General features: G+C 38.9%; 1 protein-coding gene and 1 long non-coding RNA gene across 5 annotated transcripts in view; both read right to left on the bottom strand.

The window, feature by feature from the left end:
- Positions 1-4,445, bottom strand: part of LOC132236850 (uncharacterized) — a 125,505-nt gene extending 121,060 nt beyond the window's left edge. The window contains exon 1 of the long non-coding RNA XR_009453393.1: positions 4,238-4,445. This is a non-coding gene — a long non-coding RNA (uncharacterized LOC132236850). The remainder of the gene's footprint in view (positions 1-4,237) is intronic.
- The window catches only part of PKIB (cAMP-dependent protein kinase inhibitor beta), a 75,191-nt gene that overhangs the window by 43,272 nt on the left and 14,264 nt on the right, over positions 1-17,655 (bottom strand). The window contains exon 2 of one of the 4 annotated variants that reach the window (XM_059700222.1): positions 16,502-16,563. The exons of the other annotated variants lie outside the window; for them this stretch is intronic. The gene's annotated coding sequence lies outside the window, so the exon portion shown is untranslated. The remainder of the gene's footprint in view (positions 1-16,501; positions 16,564-17,655) is intronic. 4 annotated transcript variants of the gene reach the window in all.

The following is a 17,655-nucleotide window of genomic DNA, read 5'->3' as shown; positions in this document are numbered from 1 at the left end:
ACCAAAGCAATCTTAAATAATAACAAAGCTGGAGGACTCATATGTTTTCTGAACACAGCAGAACCTAGTGGATTCCGACATGCATAAGGAAAGCTCCAGAAAATAAGGGGGTGTATCATGCTTGTAAGCACATTCATTGATGTTGAGAACGCGGGCAAGAGCAGAAAAGCCCATGTTGCCTTATGCATTGAAAAGACAATATGATGTGGTGAGAAGAACACTGGGGAGGCTCTCAGAAGACCTGGGCTCTAATTCTGCCTCTGCTCTTCACTGGCAACTCATTCGGACGATGGCATATAGGACCTCAGAAATTAGAGGACTAAGATTAAAGAGTTAAATGTATTCTTCTCCAAGGCCCCATCCAACTCTAGCATTCTATAGCTCTCTTATAGATCGGCTCTCTTATAAACTAAACCATAGACACAGTCATGTCCTCTTTGCTTAGACTTCATGGCCAAGGGAGTTTATTATATGTTTAGAATGGTAATCACTGGAACGCCTAAAAGGCATGAATATTTTGGAATTAAATAAGCATAAGACTAAGTGCTTAGTCTTCTCACTCATCCAGAAATTTGTTTGGCATTCCCAACTCATTTGTCAAGGCAAATTAAAGTAGATGATTAATTTTCATGTTCTTCAGAATATTTTAATATCATGCTGCACAGGATAAATGTTTTTCACTTTTTCTTGTTTGTGCAGCTCTTTCTATTGCTGACTGTCATTCTCTGTGTCTTTCTATGTAAAAGGTCCTTGGTTTTTACTTTTTTCTTTATTTGTGTCTTCTCAAGATAGTATAAGCAGAAATATCTCAGCTAATAGATTTGCCAATTACTTTACTTTTGCATTAACAATTTCCCCTCTTGCTACTTCATTAAATCAATATTAGTCACATACATAGACAACTTTATGGCTAAAAGGTTTGAGGCTTGAGTTTACTAAATTAGAAATTCAAATGCTAATTAAGAATGTCTTCCTTCAAAATGTGAAATCCTTGCCATGAGCCTTAGTGATGGGAGAATGATATTCTCCTTCACTAAGTTAAAGCTTATCCCATACTTGTGTGAGGAAATAAATCAAGTACCTATAGATAAATCATGTAATATCCAAATGGCCTTGCAGGATGATTTTGTACTTAGTTTGATTTATCAATAGATTCATCGTTCCCAATGTTTCCTTGAGGGAAACAGCATGATAAGGGCTCAATATTCCGATGCCCACGATTTTGAAACTATGTACTAACTCTCTGGCTAGAAATTTAAAAATATTCAGATGTGTTTTATGTGTGTATATAAAGCCTCAATAATTTTGTTATTTAAATTCTGAGGCAGAGATCTTCAAACATCAAGAAAAAATTATTTTAAAGTATTTAGAAGCGCATCCATTTTCACGTAAATAATATGCAAATAAAACATCTTTATTCATTTGAAAAGTCCATCTGGCTTCTATTTGGTAAAGTCTAGCTTTGTTCTTCATAAAAAAATAGTTTTGATTAAAAAATTCAAGCCTACTGTTTAATATTTTTATAAAATGTTAGTTCCATTAGGCCATGATTCTGTTGTACTTAATACTATGTCTCCAGTTTCTAGAAGAGTGCCAAGCAGATGGTAAGTGGGTGCTTAATAAAACTTCATTGAATATTAAATAAATTAATAACTACCATTGTTAATATAAATATCTAGCATTATCAAGTGCCTCAAATGAGCCAGGAACTCTCTATTTTGTTGTCTTTTATCCTCAAACAGCTCTATTGGGGAGGAACCAATGTCATCTCCATTTTAAGGATGAAACTAAATTCATAGAAGCTAAGTAAATACCCAAGGTTGCCCATTTAGAAAGTTTGGGGATTTAATCCCAGTTCTCCCTGACTACAGAGCCTGAGCCTAATCCCTGTTTTACAGGAACAACAGTAGTATTATTAGTACTAGCAACAATATAGTAATAATAATAACATTCTCAAGATATATATGATTATCCTCAATTCATTGATGAGAAGCTGAAGCTGGGAGAGTTGTCAAGCCAACCTCTGGTTAGTGCTAGGATCAAGATTCAAACTCAGGTGTTGAGTCCAATTCAAACACACTAACCAATTATTACTGCTACTTCTTATTTTCTGGAGAGAAGGATTTTCCTAGAGCTTTGGCAAACTAGAATTGATGCTTTCCTGAAACTGCTCCCCAAAGCAGCCTTTTCTCTCTGAGCCTTGTGACTGTAATTTCAGTAGCACATCAAAGCAACAAAGACAGAAGGGGCACATATCACCGGGACTGTTTCAATAATGGTTCCTGGATAAGAAATCCATGAATGGTTATCTGATTTATTTTCACTCCATCTCCTCATAGAATATAAACCCTCCCATTTGCCTTTAGTAATGTTTGTGCCTTATGGTTCTGATACTGCACTGTTCATGTTTAGTCACATCCAAAGTTGACCAAATCCATTCATGGGAATATCTCCTTAATTCCCACAACTTCTCTGAGATTACAACATAGCCTTCCTTTATTTTGTGATGAACTGTGAAGAGGCAAAGGCACAATTAGAATGAATGCGGAAGCTTCCCTATTGAAGAGACACCTGTTTCCTCCAGACACCTTGTTGTCAGTGACCCCCTGGTTCAGATTAAAGGTAAGAAGATGTAGCAGCCAGCCATGGCCCTGAGTCAGGTCTGCTCTTGCCAAGAACATGAGACCCTCCCCTGGCACTAATAAATAAAGAGTGCTTAGGGCCCCTAGCACTAAGGAACTCAACCTCATTAAACTTCCATAGTGATGTGCACATTACATCATGAGAACAATAACTGTAAGCTTGATGAAAAGGTGAAATGAGTGTACAAATGAATGAAGGCAATTAGTGAAACATAACAAGTTGGGTGATTGGATTTATTGCACCTCGAGGGATAATATTTAAGTCATAATCTTAAAGCACTCAGCCAAGGCAATATATTTCCTACTCCATTTTAGAGTAATAGGTAGCCAAAAGTTATAAATATCATACATATCATTACTTTTCTGAATTTGTAAATTGAATTTGACTCATCATTTAGTAAGGATCATTCAATTACCATAATTATATAGTAACTAATCCAACTCCCATATGTGCAGATGTTGTCACGGCATGATAATAAATGACATCACCCAAAACACTTTTGCACATATAATATCTAATATTATGTCTAATATCCTACTAAGTACTCCAGCATAGCACAAAACCAATGTATTCCAAAAACATTTTAGAGACCTTTAGAAGATAAAAAGTACATAATATTTCTAATTATTCCCAATTAGTAAACTAAGGGTCCTGGCAGGTTTTTCTTTAAAATTTGTCCGAAATATTAGTAAATTTAATTTTAATGCATATCCTAATCAACATTATGTAAAGAGCTTAATCTAGAGATTTGGGACAATAGCAGAGAACTAAATCTATGAGTGTGTTTTTTTAAGGTTAACATGTACACCAGCACATACTGGATATTTGACAAAGCCCTTATCTTTAGTTATGTCCTTTAATTGCTCTAGCAAGAGCTGCATGGTTTCTGCATCTGTGAACCTGTAGTGAGAGGACTTTTATTGGTAGCATAAATACTTTTAGATGTGGGCGAGAGCCAATGTTTAAATTTAATTACTCCTTCATCTTTCAAAGCTTAGAAACACAAAGCTGAAGAGAGCTCAATAAATATCAATACAGTTTGTAAGAAAGATCCCACACAGCCCTTGCTTAACTATGATGGAAAAGGAAGCAGCCTGCAGATATCCCCAAAGCAAGAGACAATCCAAATACTTTCTGTAATCATTCTCTCATAAATTCCCCTCACTATTCATTCTACACATTACCCTGAAAACTAAAGCTAAATTAGCTCTAAAATATCATCTTAACATCCATCATTGGTATCAATAAAAAGTAACTATTGACATGAACATAAATCACGATACTAAATTATGAAGAACAGGTTCACTTTGGGTGTAAACAATCAACAATACCTATTGCAAGTCAACTGAATAACCACTCCAGGAAGCTAAACAAAACGAACATAAGCATTTCTGAACATTTGGGTGACCTTTATGAGAGCTTCAAAGAAACAAGCAGCCAAGAGCAGCAATGTCAAACTCACGTTGGATAAAGGGAAAAGCCAAGAGCAACCAATTGAAAGCTTTCATTGTCATTTATTTATTTAACAACCAGTACTGAACAACTAGAAGCTAGTGTGGGGGTAGGTAATGTGGTAAACAAAAAAGACAAGAACCTAAAGCAGCGGTTCTCAACCTGTGGGTCGCGACCCCTTTGGCAGTCGAACGACCCTTTCACAGGGGTCGCCTAAGACCATCCTGCATATCAGATATTTACATGACGATTCATAACAGTAGCAACATTACAGTTATAAAGTAGCAACGAAAATAATTTTATGGTTGGGTCACAACATGAGGAACTGTATTGAAAGGGCCAGAAGGTTGAGAACCACTGACCTAAAGACTAAGGGAGATAATAGAACATATATAAGTGATCAAATACATAGTTTGCAGTTTTCATGAAGGCTTTAAAGGGGGTAAGTTGGTTATTAGAGAATAATGAGAACTCAAGAACAATCTAAATTAGGGGAAGAGTTCAGAGACAGCCTCTCTGAAGAGGTGAACCCAGTGAAGCTATACATGGCAACTATATTGTGTGCCTTGGAGCAAACCTATGGATCAGCGGTGACCTTGTCTTCATTGATAAGTGATTTATTTTTACCCACATGCCATTTCTACCTCTACATTCTCAATATCACATCTTACAATGTTGGGATGCTCTTGTTTCCCTTCTCTTCCACCAGCAAGAGTCCCAACTTCTCCATCCACCTCCTTGCTCCCTCGTTCCTCCCAGCGGGGCTTCTGGTTGGCGGGCTGCGTGTCCAAAGCTGTAACTCGGTGGTCCTGCTACATCGTGTGGCCAGGGTCAGGGCAGTGAGACCAGCCAGCTGACACACTGATCTCAGCACTGATAAATCAGTTTGTTGAAGAAGCTTTTCGTGATGTTATAGGAACAATTTCTTGCCACAATAGCTAGGCAAATTTATTTTTCTCAAATTCAAGTACTATAGCTAAAATCTATTTAAGTAAGCAAATTTCATTCAATTCCCTAGGAACTGATACTTGCCAATTATTCAAAAATATGCTTAAACCAAAGGACTTGAATGCATGCTTATTAGCATAACCAATGGACACAGACACTGGGGCCGTGGTGGCTTGCCTGGGGTGGGAATGGCTAGGAGGGGAGGGGTCAATTGGGGGGCAAAAAGACATATGTAAAGCTTTAGACAATAATAAATAAATTAATAAATAAATAAATAAATAAAAAGGCAAAAGAAAAAGTCGTAGTGTTTGGTTTACTGAAAACAAAAATGAGATTTATGCTATTGTTACTATTTTTTAAAAGATCATTTAAGGTTTGATGATATGATTTCTACAACACAATATTCTTTTATGCAACAGACTTACTAGATCTGTTATTTAATGGCAATAGGCCTTACACTGGTCATATTCTGCTGGCACAGACAATAGCTCAATAAACAATTGTTTTTAGGTATAAAATTTGCAGGTACTAAACCTGAAATTCCTAGTTCAAAAGAAAGAAGAAAAAAACAATTCCTAAGAATATTACAAACCCAGGCAAACAAAAAACTCATAATGCCATATAAGATAAATTACTATCAAGGGAAGAAAAAAATATATAATACTATTGTCATTGAGCTCTTTTGCAATTTCAAGCACCTTCTTTAGTTTCTAAGTTTCAAAGCCTTATAGCTGGATAGAACATAAATGTTTCTCAGTGTTTAATAAATAGAAGAGTAAAACCTAAAATGACTATTTTCCTATGAATTTTCTTTTTTTTTAAATATATTTTATTGATTTTTTACAGAGAGGAAGGGAGAGAGATAGAGAGTTAGAAACATCGATGAGAGAGAAACATCGATCAGCTGCCTCCTGCACATCTCCTACTGGGGATATGCCCGCAACCCAGGTACATGCCCTTGACCGGAATCGAACCCGGGACCCTTCAGTCCGCAGGCCGACGCTCTATCCACTGAGCCAAACCGGTTTCGGCATATGAATTTTCTTATATCGGTTATCCAATTTCTTAAAAAATTAAGTGACTTTTGTTAGCACTATAAGTAGTAAGTTTATGCTTTCAAACAATCCACATTAACGGCTCCCCACCCCCCCAACACTGACAATTAGCAGCTATTTCTATGTTTAGTATATCTGTCTTCCCTATTAGACTATTCCCAGTAACTCTCCTGACAGCAAGTACCGTGTCCATTTCTGTTCCATACCCTCAGATCTTCAGGATTAGAGCTTGGGAAAGCCTGGGAGAGGCAACAGAAGGAATTTGGCCTCAGGCACCGAGATTATTTGGTCTAAAATAAGACAGAGGTGATCACAAATGGAAGCTGGGAAAGGCACCTAATGGAAGAGGGAGGTGCTGATTGTCACAAGATTAACTATTGGATTGGTCAGTTTAATGTGTCAGCTCAGCTAGGCTCTAGTCCCCAGTTATTCAAACAGTAATCTAGATGATGCTGTAAGAAAACTTTACAGATGTGATGAACATCTATAACTAATTGGTTTAAATAGGGGAGATTGTCCTCAATAATCTGGGTGGGCCTAACCCAATCAGTTGAAAGAACAGAGCAGTGGTTTCCCTGAGGAAGAAGAAATTCCACTATCGACTGTGGCTTCAGGTCCTGCCAGAATTTTTCCATCCTGCCAACCTGGCCTATGGATTTTGGACTTGCCTAACCAGCCTCCATAATCACATAAACCATAATCATGTCATCTCTTCCTTGGCCTGTTCCTCCTAACCATGCTATAGAAAAAGGGAACTAAAACAATGAGCTCAGGGCTTGAAATTCTCAGTTCAAGCTCTATATACATGGCTGAAAGCTTCTCTGTCCAACTAGAAAGAAATCTGTATTTCCTGTAGCTGCGGGATTGAGATTTCAAACGCCAAAACTTATCCTCTAAATTGTTGAATTACAACACAAACTGAATTCCCAATCTTGCAGAACAGCTTCTGTTAAAGTGAGGGCATTGGGTGGGAAAGAATGGGATCCGAAAATTGGAATAGAGAAATCTGAAAAACCCCAAAGAAGCTGAAGATATCAAACCCCTAAATTCTTCTTAGTCATCTTTGCCAGTAAAAGGCACCTTTTCACTTCTGTCTGAGGAGGTAAGCCCTGCTTTGCCTGAAGAACCTGTACGAACCTCTCCCTACCTTGGAAGACAATGCTGAGTCTCCTTGGGAGCGAACAGGGCCACCTCTCTTTGCTTTTAGAATTACAGCTGGACTCTGTCTAGTAGGCCCCAAAGGGTGAGGTACACAGTCCATGAGGAAGTGTGTAAATGCCAGAAGACCTGCATAGTTTTTCCAATTTTTACAGACAGAAACCTATCTGGGGAATCAGCGTGTACATGGATACTAAGGGTGTTGGATCATTGTGGAAGTCAAAATGCCAAAACGGAGCACCTTGGTACACTGTAAAATAGATGCTAATGTGGCTTTATCATGTCAAACCTGTTCACCTGCCTCTAGAGTAGCTACCCTGAAAGAAATGAATTTGTGAAGAGAGCCCCAGCATCCTTGAGGAACTGTGGTCACACTGCTCTCCAGGTCAGAAATTGCCGTAAAAATTGCTGCCATTGAACTTGGATTTCCGAATGCCATGTGGATCACTGGACGCCAGGGTGGCAGGGCAAGTTGCAGCCCTTGTTCACCAAAGACAAGGTAGATGTGGTTACTACAATGGACAGCCGAGTCAAAGCAATAATCAGAATAGTCTGACTTGCAAAGGGAGACCAAGGGCATGGCTAGTTGATTATGGTGTCCCTAGAAAATAAATAGATGGGCAATTTAAAAAATTCTTACTTGATCTGTATAAGCATATGAGTTCTGGGACAACTGAACAGATGCCTATTTTGAATGATCAAAACAGAGTCACAACCTCTCAGTCAATTCATAGTCCTGACCTACTTTATAGACTGAGAGCCCCTTAAATGAAGGGAAAGCTGGCTCCTTTGAAAACCTGCTATACTGTCAAAAATTCACATAGTTGACCTTTCTCCTAGCCTTCTACAAAAGAGCCTGTAACAACTATTTTTAAGGTAACTATGCATTGGGGAAAGGAAAATTATCAAAGTGGCCCAAATGCCCATGGCCCCTTCTCCTACTATATTGCCTCCTATCAGCCCATACCTATTGCCTCATGGGGAGTTCCCTAAAACTAGTTGATGGAGGAAGAGAAAACTTGAGCCTGGTTCTGTACAATGTGTGGGCACCCCCTGAAAGTGGACAGTTGTTGCATTCCAGCCCCTTTGCCATACATCCTGAAGGACAATGGTGAAGGGAAACCCTCCCAGGGAGCAGAACTTTGAACAGTGATTCTAGGTATTCATTTGATTGGGGAGAGAAATGGCCAGAGGTACAAAACTGTACTAACTGACAGGCTGTGGCTAATGACATGACTGGATAGTAATTTGGAAAGAAAATAACTGGAAAATTGGTGAAAAGAAAATTTGGGGACCAGGTATATGAATAGACCACTCTTTTTTTATTATTGTCTAAAGTTTTACGTACGTTTCCTTTTTCTCCAATTGACCCTCCCCCCCTCCCCCCCCCCCCTGCCCCAGCCATTCCCACCCCGGGCAAGCCCCCACCGCCCCAGTGTTTGTGTCCATTGGTTATGCTAATATTCATGCATACAAGTCCTTTGGTTGCTCTCTAACCCCCCACCTCCCTACCATTTGTCTCTGGATCTATTCTTGTTCAGCAGTTTATGTTGATCATTATATCCCACATATGAGTGAGATCATGTGATATTTATCTTTCTCCGACTGGCTTATTTCGCTTAGTATAATGCTCTCCACTTCCATCCATGCTGTTGCAAATGGCAAAAGTCCCTTCTTTTTTATAGCGGCGTAGTATCCCATTGTGTAGATGTGACCAGACCACTCTTAATGGGCAAAGAACATAAACATATATGTGTCCTATGTGGATGCTCACCAAACGGTCACCTCAGCACAGGAGGATTTTAATAATGAAATGGATAGGATGACCTATTTTGTGCAAACTGTGCCTTTTCCCCAGACACTGCTGTCGTTGCCCAATGGGCATATGAATAATAGTCGTCAAGGCCGAGGTAAAGATCATACGTGGGCTCAATAACGCTGAATTCCTCTCATCAAGGTGGACCTGGCCACAGCCACCGCTGAGCACACAATCTGCTAGCAGCAGATACAACACTGAGTTCCCAATATGGCACACGGGTGATCAGCCAGCTATCTGGTGGCAGATTGATTATACTGGACGGCTTCCATCATGGAAAGGGAGAAGTTTTATTCGTATTGCAACAGACACTCTGGATATCAATTTTCTTTACTGCAGCCAAAACTACTATCCATACATTTACAGAATGCCTTATTCATCATCATGGTATTCCACACAGCATTGCCTCTGATCAAAGGGCTCACTTCGCACCAAATTAAGTCAGTGCTCATTCCCTGGGATTACCATGTTCTCCAACTCCCTCCAAAATGGGCCTCTGAATATCAGGACCCAGCTCCAACCCTGGACTCCCACTATCTGTGATCAGACTCTCTGTTTATCTATCTGGATATCTAGCGCCTGCTTCCAGACTCTGTGTCACCAGGGCCTCCCACAAGCTGGGACACCATCTGTTACACCTTGCTGGTTTTCCTGGATTCCTACCCCCCGCCTGTCAGGACTGCCTCCTCCTGTTGCCGTCATCATTCTCTCTAAATAATAAGCCCACTATCTTGGCTGGACTTTCTCCCATCAGCGGAAATGAGTTCCAGTTTCAATGGTCTCTTTCATGCTGGTGGGCATGTCCTCTTAGATGAACAAACGAATCCATCCATCTACCACCAATCTCTTATTCTGAAGTAAGACTGCTATATGGCCTACAAAATATTTCAACTTAACAGGTATCAAGCTCGATTAAAAGAGACTGTGGATTGTTTCACAAAGAGTTATGGGTGTGTGACAAGACAAAAAGATAGAAGTCATGTACCAACCTGTACTAAAGAAAACTGATAAACAGTGAAATATTTTCACTGACACTACAGAGGTGAAAAGCAATCATCACATTGTTTTCCAAATAGACTGCCATTCAATAGAATATTTATAAAGACAGAAATTGAAAAATGAAATAAGTGACATTAACCCTTTAGAAGGTAAAGAAAATGTCCACACAATATGAAAACAAGTTCCAAGCCCAGTTACAGGGGCTCTCACATCTACACAACTATGAGATACTGTATCTAGAGTTTTGCCTAGATTTCAAAGCAATTTTTTAGTTACACATGGGCCTTAAGTTAAAACAAATGACAAAAAATTATCGATGGTTAAACACATAGCCACTACCACTCTACATAGAAACAATGTCCTCATCAGCATGTTTAGTAAGTTAAAGGTGTGTTCAAAACAAAGGCAAGAAACAGGAACTTAAAATAATGGAATCTTCAAACTGGACTCTTAGAGACATCAAATCCAATGAAATGCAATTACGTTAAAGTTTTATTAAATAGTCCTATAGGCACTATGCTAAGTACTTCACAAATAGAGACTGATGTAATCTTCTTAATAACTTTATAAGGTAGGTACTATTGTCAGTTCTATTTTACAGATGGGAACCTGGAGACAGAGAGGTGAGGTACTTTGCCTGAGGACCAACAGCTAATAAATGGCCCGTATTAAACAGCTAGTAAGTGGGACTCAAATTTGGCAATCAGTGATTCGATCCAGTGCATCGTTCTGTACCTCTGAATGACTTTAAGACTCATGTAGCTAGATGGTAGCAAAGCAAAGTATAGAACAGAGATTAAACTTAAATCGTTCAGTGCTCTTTCAACAAAATCTTTTGTGTCATTTAAACATTCACCTCGTGTCAGAAAGACTACAAACGCCCATATAATGGGCTAGTAAACTGCCATAAGAGAAACAGTCAAAGAACTATTACGGTGTACTTGTTGAAATTACAAAGTGATGTGATGTGATTAAGCTATGCCATGCATTTAAATACTCAAACACCACAAACTAACATAAAGGATCATTTTAAGTGAAGTGGCTCATTTTCAGTGACCCCCTAGCAGTCAGCTCACAAAGTGACGCCATGTTGCACATGACACACAAATAACATACAACCACGAACTAAACGAAACCAAAGAGGAGTCTTCCCAGACAGACAATGTTTATGACTTTGAGGGACATCGTCCTCTCAGCCACCCTGCAGCGGGGCCTCCGCATATGGAATTGTTATACGCGGATGGCTTTAATAATAATCAGCGGCTAAAGTTTTCATGATATCTTTTAGAAATTTAAAGATGCATCATCAGAGACAAAGAACAAAAATCAGCTCATGTGCAGCTTTTGGACAATGGTTTCATCTTTTCAAATGTTATATTCTTGACTTTTAGGGTTGTGTTTAAAATAACCACAAGCACTTATACTCCCCCACCAATGGATTTTTATTTTTTTATGACTATAGTTACAATTTCTATGCTATGTACAATGTAGAATAAAAGGTTGACATCAATGAAAAAATAGCATGTGTTCTCAACCCTCTGTACATTAGGATTTTACAGGCTGAATTTGAAAATTAATAAAATTACCCCAATTTTATAAGTACATTATTAGGTGCTTGATGCTTAACACATGTTAAATCTTTACTTTCAATGTATTATTTATCTTACATAGAGTACTTTAGCAATTATATTATATTTCCAGCAGGTAGTCAAGTATACTGGTTTCGTTTATCTTATAAATGTATGAAACAACTTTAAAAAATAATAACAAATTTGAAATTAGTGAAATTTAAAAATTATTTGCAAGACTTTTGATCCTAGGAGTTATATTAGAAATTTAAACTAAAAATGAAATGACTGATTTGTCCTAACTCCATGTACTATAAATGACATAATTACAATATCACCCTACTATGAAAAACACCTGAGACTGGGCCTGGTACAGGAAACTGCAGACCTGAGTTGGAACCAAAACCCCTGGTTAATTAATGAGTCAGTTCTCTGTCTCCCATACAATCTTGGCACACCCAAACCTTGCAGAAACAGATATGCCACATTCATTAGCTAGCCAGCTGTTATCAAGACAACTAGGGCAAAGCTAAGCTGACAAATAAGTGGAAAAAAGATGACTTCTGATCACCAAGGAAACCTGACTTACCTGGCCACACTTTGCTACCTATTGCAACAAATGGGACTTTATCCAGTGGAAAGAGGCAGTAATTAGATTTTTCTGAGCAGGGAGAAAGCAAGCATAAGGAAAAAAATGGATTAAAACCATACTGTAACTAGCCATTCTAAAGGCAGGATATTAGGCATTTCCTTGATGAGGTAGCCTTAAGAACCCATTATCTTCTCTCTCTCTCTCTCTCTCTCTCTCTCTCTCTCTATCTATCTATCTATCTATCTATATATATATATATATATATATATATATATTAGTATTTTATTTGTCAGGGGGGCATTTAGATATTTTATTTAATTGTTGACAGTATTACAGATATCTCCCATTTTTCCCCCTTTACTCCCTCCTCCTAGCTACTACCCCCTCCCCCCCCCCCGCCCCCACACCAAACCAGGTCTTCACTGCCCTACTGCTCATGTCCATGGGCTATGCATATTCTCATCGTTTTTAAACATAAGAAACAGCATGATGAAAAGAACAATGGGCTGGAAAGGTATATATCTTCTGGATGTTACCCCAAGCAATTGTTTGCTTTGGAGACTTGGGCTGAGTATTTCAAGGACTGCATTAAACCAACTGTGCTACTCAGAATGTCATTTCCCTCCCACAACCCTGTTTTTTTCAGATCAGGCTAATCCTCCATTGTGACGTGCCTGGGAGAGTCCCAGTTTACTTACATTTTCCCAACTTCCCATTTGGCTTAGTTTTTGTCATTTTCAAAAGTTCTCAGTGTTGACAATACATAAAGACATAAATTAGAAGGATGTTTTCTCCTAACTCTTCCAGCAATAACATCCTGTCATCCATGATCACCAGATGTGAATAGCAAATGTCTTATCAAGGAAAACAGACATTTCACCAGGGAGAACAGAGCTGGAACTATATATAACTGCACAGATCTCGAAAACATCGTGTTGTTAAAAAGCAATGTGGTATTCTTTTTGTAAAATTTAAAAGCACAACCAGGACTAAATATTCAAATGATTGCGTAAATACATGGGCAAAAGTATAAAATGGATTGGAACAATATACACTAATTTATAGGTGCTTCTGGAAGGAGACTTAACTAATTGTAGGATTTTGTTACTTTAAAAGTATTTTAAGTCAATTCTGAGAGGTGGGAGTTGATTTTATTCTTTGTTCTTCTCTGTCTTGTTTAAATGTCTAAAGAATAAATACAATAATATAAAACAGAACATGGACTAGTGAATCAAAGAGAAGGTGGAGCTAATCAAGAAAGACCTGGGAAAGTGAGCAGAGTATTGAAATGGCTCATTTATTGCAGCTGGTAAACACAACTTGCAGTCTACCAGTCTTTTGAGTTGATGTTACAGGCAATCCCAAATTGTTTCATTGGCTCGTGTTGGCATAACCAGGCTATAGCACAACCACCTTTTGGCTTTCTTAATGGCTAATTCAAAGTCTTCAATGGTCAATACCAACAACATGACTAAAACACAGAAACTGATTGCAACACAGATACTTAGTTACAGCCAAAGCCCCAGCAACTCAAATTCATCCAAGTGCATGAGCAGGCTTTCTTTGAACAGGCCATTGCACACTGTCCCATATCCTTGCTGATACAACAAATGGAGGGTGACAGTATAGGTCCCTTAGCATAATTCAAAGAGTTACAGACTGAGCTGGAAAGGGAATCTTTCCAACAACAGAACAAATAAGCAAATGCTAACAAAATGCAACAATTGGCCCAAATTGTTTTGGGGTTTTTAAATATATTTTTATTGATTTCAGAAATGAAGGGAAAGAGATAGAAACATCAATGATGAGAATCATTGATTGGATGCCTCCTGCACCCTGCAACACTCCACTGGGGATCCAGCCCACAATCTGTGCACACGCCCTGACCGGGAATTGAACCGTGACCGTCTGGTTCATAGGTTGACCCTCAACCACTGAGCCACGCCGGCCTGGCGGCCCAATTTGTTTTTTAATGTCATGCGCTTACTATCTCTCACTGCACATTTTAGAAAGATTTTGTTTTTACAAACCTCAGGACAGGGAGAGAGGGACTTACTACATTAATGGGTATCATTTTAACTTTCTGGATTGTTTGAGGCAGTCTAAGTGTTTCCCAAGATGAGACTCCAAGTCCCCATAACAGTCCCATTTATTGCATGCCTATTATAGGCTAAACATTTTAAATTAGCTCATTTACACTCATTATTTTATTCAGTTCTCACTGCAGTCCTGTGAGACATATACTATTACTATACCCATTTCTCTGATGTAGGGACTAAGACACAGAGATGAGAAAGTTGGCCAAGGTCCAGGAGTGAAGGGCAAAACTGGTAGGCTTGACTCCATAGCAGCCTGAGAGTCCTTCAATATATTGTCATCAGGGGAGGCCTTCCCATTAATGAGCTCAATAACATTTCCTGCAACCTTTGTCCTCAGGGATGAGTTCATTACCAACCTTCCATCCTCAACCTGTCACCACCCCATAGGTAAATCCTCTGTGCCACATTCCCTCCTAGTGGGACCAAGCTTCTGGAACCATCTCTGTTACCAGGGGTAGCTTCTTATAATTAGAGGCAGCCATTTCTTTGATTAAATAAAAATGTGTCTTCCTCTCATTCCCATCCACTCAACCAAGCTTTGCCTTCTCAATCACACAGAACAGATGATAGTCCTCATATAATTGAACAAAGTTAGCATGTCATCCCTAAGATTTCCCCAAGTACTAACCATCAGTCAGTCACTCCTGACATGATGCTTAGTCCCTCACAGACCTGTAGTCAGTTTTTTTCTTGGTCAGCATCTCCAGTTCACAAACCCTGGGTTAGTGCAAAGCATCTACACTCCGAATCCTCAGTGCACCAAAAGGTGCCAGGCACAGGGTAAACGGGGTAAGGGCTCAATACATGCTTACTGAATAAAGGAATGAGAGTTTGCAAACACTGTGAACATTAAATGGCGATTATATTGTGATCACTACCAATTAGGGCTAAACTGTCAATGACCACCTCCATTCTTTGTATATATTTTTTCCTCTCCTTTGCAAGGGTTGTCTGTTCTGCTCTTTTGTTGGTTGGTTGTTTTCTTTGTTTTGTCACCCATTTTACCCTCCAGAACTCACCACTTTCAAATAGTTCTTTGACAGCCTTCAAAAAGTGACAGCCAGGCTAGCATGAAAATTAACAAGATTTATTTCTTGATCTCTAGGTTTGTACTTGTTTGATTTTGTTGTTATTATTTAACACAAAATGTCTAAGCCTCTCTTTTGCTTTTATTACTCATGAGAAGAAAACATCTCATGCATTTCTTTTGGCTACATCTAGGCCTTTTTTCTGAGGATGGTCAATAATATATAAACTAAATATATATCTATGCACAAAGAGTCATGCTTAAGCCAGTATTTGTTTGGGGGGGGGGGTTGAAGCTAGGATCTAAACTCTATAATAATATTTATTATTATTTAGATTCAGACATTTTCAGGCATGTCTCATGGGCCAGCAGGATAGATCTGCCGAGGATGTAACTTCATGAATTCTTATAAAAAGAGCATTGATGATGGCTGTTAGCCAACACCCAGGACCAAGACCTCTAAGTTTCCTGATAAAATGCCACCTAAATTATTAACAGTCCTAGTCCTTGTGTCAGAGAGGGAAGAACCTCTTTCGAGTTGATGGGTAAAGAGAGTGGAAGAGACAAACCTGATCCAAGGACAATGGTGAGGTTAGAAAGGAGGGGAAAGGTGGCTGAATGCAGAACATCGGGCAATTTGATTGTGGAAACTAAAGGGCACCACAGCTGAGACAGAGGCAGGGGTGGGGATGGTCCACGTCAGCCGAGGGACCACTAGCAGAAAGACCGGGAGCAGCGTGAGGGGCCTCAGGAGCGACAGCAGTGGCCACGAATCAAGCCATTGCCAGTGGACACGGAGACAGAATGGATATAAACCAGAAGACGGGGAAGTTCGTGGGCCTGCTGGTCACTCTTTTCATGAGCTATTTTGGGACTTGCAGTCTAGTAATTTTCCTACTAGAACCCAAGAGAAAAAAAAAAATCACTGTTTTGTTAGCATTCATGTGAATTGATTGTCAAAGTCCAGGCTGATATCACACACACACACACACACACACACAAAACCACCTTTTCCTCTTCATTTCATTGTTCATTGATCATAATACATTTTCCTGCCTCACTTGTTCTGGGGTCCCAGCATTAAAAACGCAGAGCTACGCTGGAGGGAGATTAAGAAAACAATCTTTCCTGCACCATACTCTACCTTAGAACGGGAAATACTTCTCTCCAAATGTTATCATTGTGGCACTCCTCTCCAAGTATCCACTGCATAATTGAAGACAGAAAACTGGAATTATTTCATTGTTATTAGTGATAACATGTTTTAAGACTTTATAAAAATTCAGGAATTACTCAATGACGTTGTGAATAACTTCTACTGAAACGAGATGCTCTGGCACGTGCAAGAAGTATAAACTCTCTAGTTGCAATCCCTTACTCTCTTGGATGCTATAACTCAAATTAAGTTGACCTTTTTAGGTGAAACAATCCTAATTTCTAAGACATTGTCTTCTCTCGAGCTCCACCTTTATTTTTAACAAGGACATACTACATATTCACCCTACAAACATTTCTGCGAATGTTCTGTGCCTGCAGCAGGTACAATACCACATGAGTACTAGCCCAGGAAGGGCTCTGCTTCAGGAAGCCGTCAAAATGTAGTGCATTTGGAATATTAGTCAGAAATTTCTGGTTTATTAATTCTATCCCCCCCAAATATCAAGGAAAGGACTTTCAAACACATTTTAGGCATGCAACCTGGGTATCCTTTCTGTTTATATGTATACAAGTTCTAATATGTCCATAATCTTCACCTATGGTTTCTGCCTTTAATGTCATATTAGACACGATTATAAAATTAGTCACCAATATATTTTCCTTCAGTTGTTTCCTTACGTTTTCTTTCTTAATTAATCTGATATTTATTTTATATCATATGAATAACACAAATATACAGATAATGTAAAATAAAATGCTATCTTTATTTTGCTTAAATCGGTTTTGGGAATGTTCAAGCTGATTTAGCTCCTCTAAGTTTCTATTTTAGTAAAAAGTACCGTATTGTCTTAGTGATTGTAACTTTACAATTTTTTTTAATACTTAGAATTAGAAGTTCCTTCTTCATTTATCTTTATTTTCTGTTTATTTGTTTTTGTTAATCCTCACCCGAGGATATTTTTCACTGATTTTTAGGGAGAGTGGTAGAGAGAGGGGAAGACAGAGAAATATTGATGTGGGAGAAATACATGGATTGGTTGCCTCCTGCATGAGCCCTGACCAGAGTCCGGGCTGGGGAGGAGCCTGCAACCAAGGTGCTTGTCCTTGACCAGAATGGAACCCGGGACCCTTTGGTTGGCA

Source organism: Myotis daubentonii, chromosome 6, assembly GCF_963259705.1.
Source record: "Myotis daubentonii chromosome 6, mMyoDau2.1, whole genome shotgun sequence".
NCBI lineage: Eukaryota > Metazoa > Chordata > Mammalia > Chiroptera > Vespertilionidae > Myotis > Myotis daubentonii.
The sequence above is the reverse complement of the archived record's forward strand: the minus strand, read 5'-3'. Positions and strand labels throughout refer to the sequence as shown.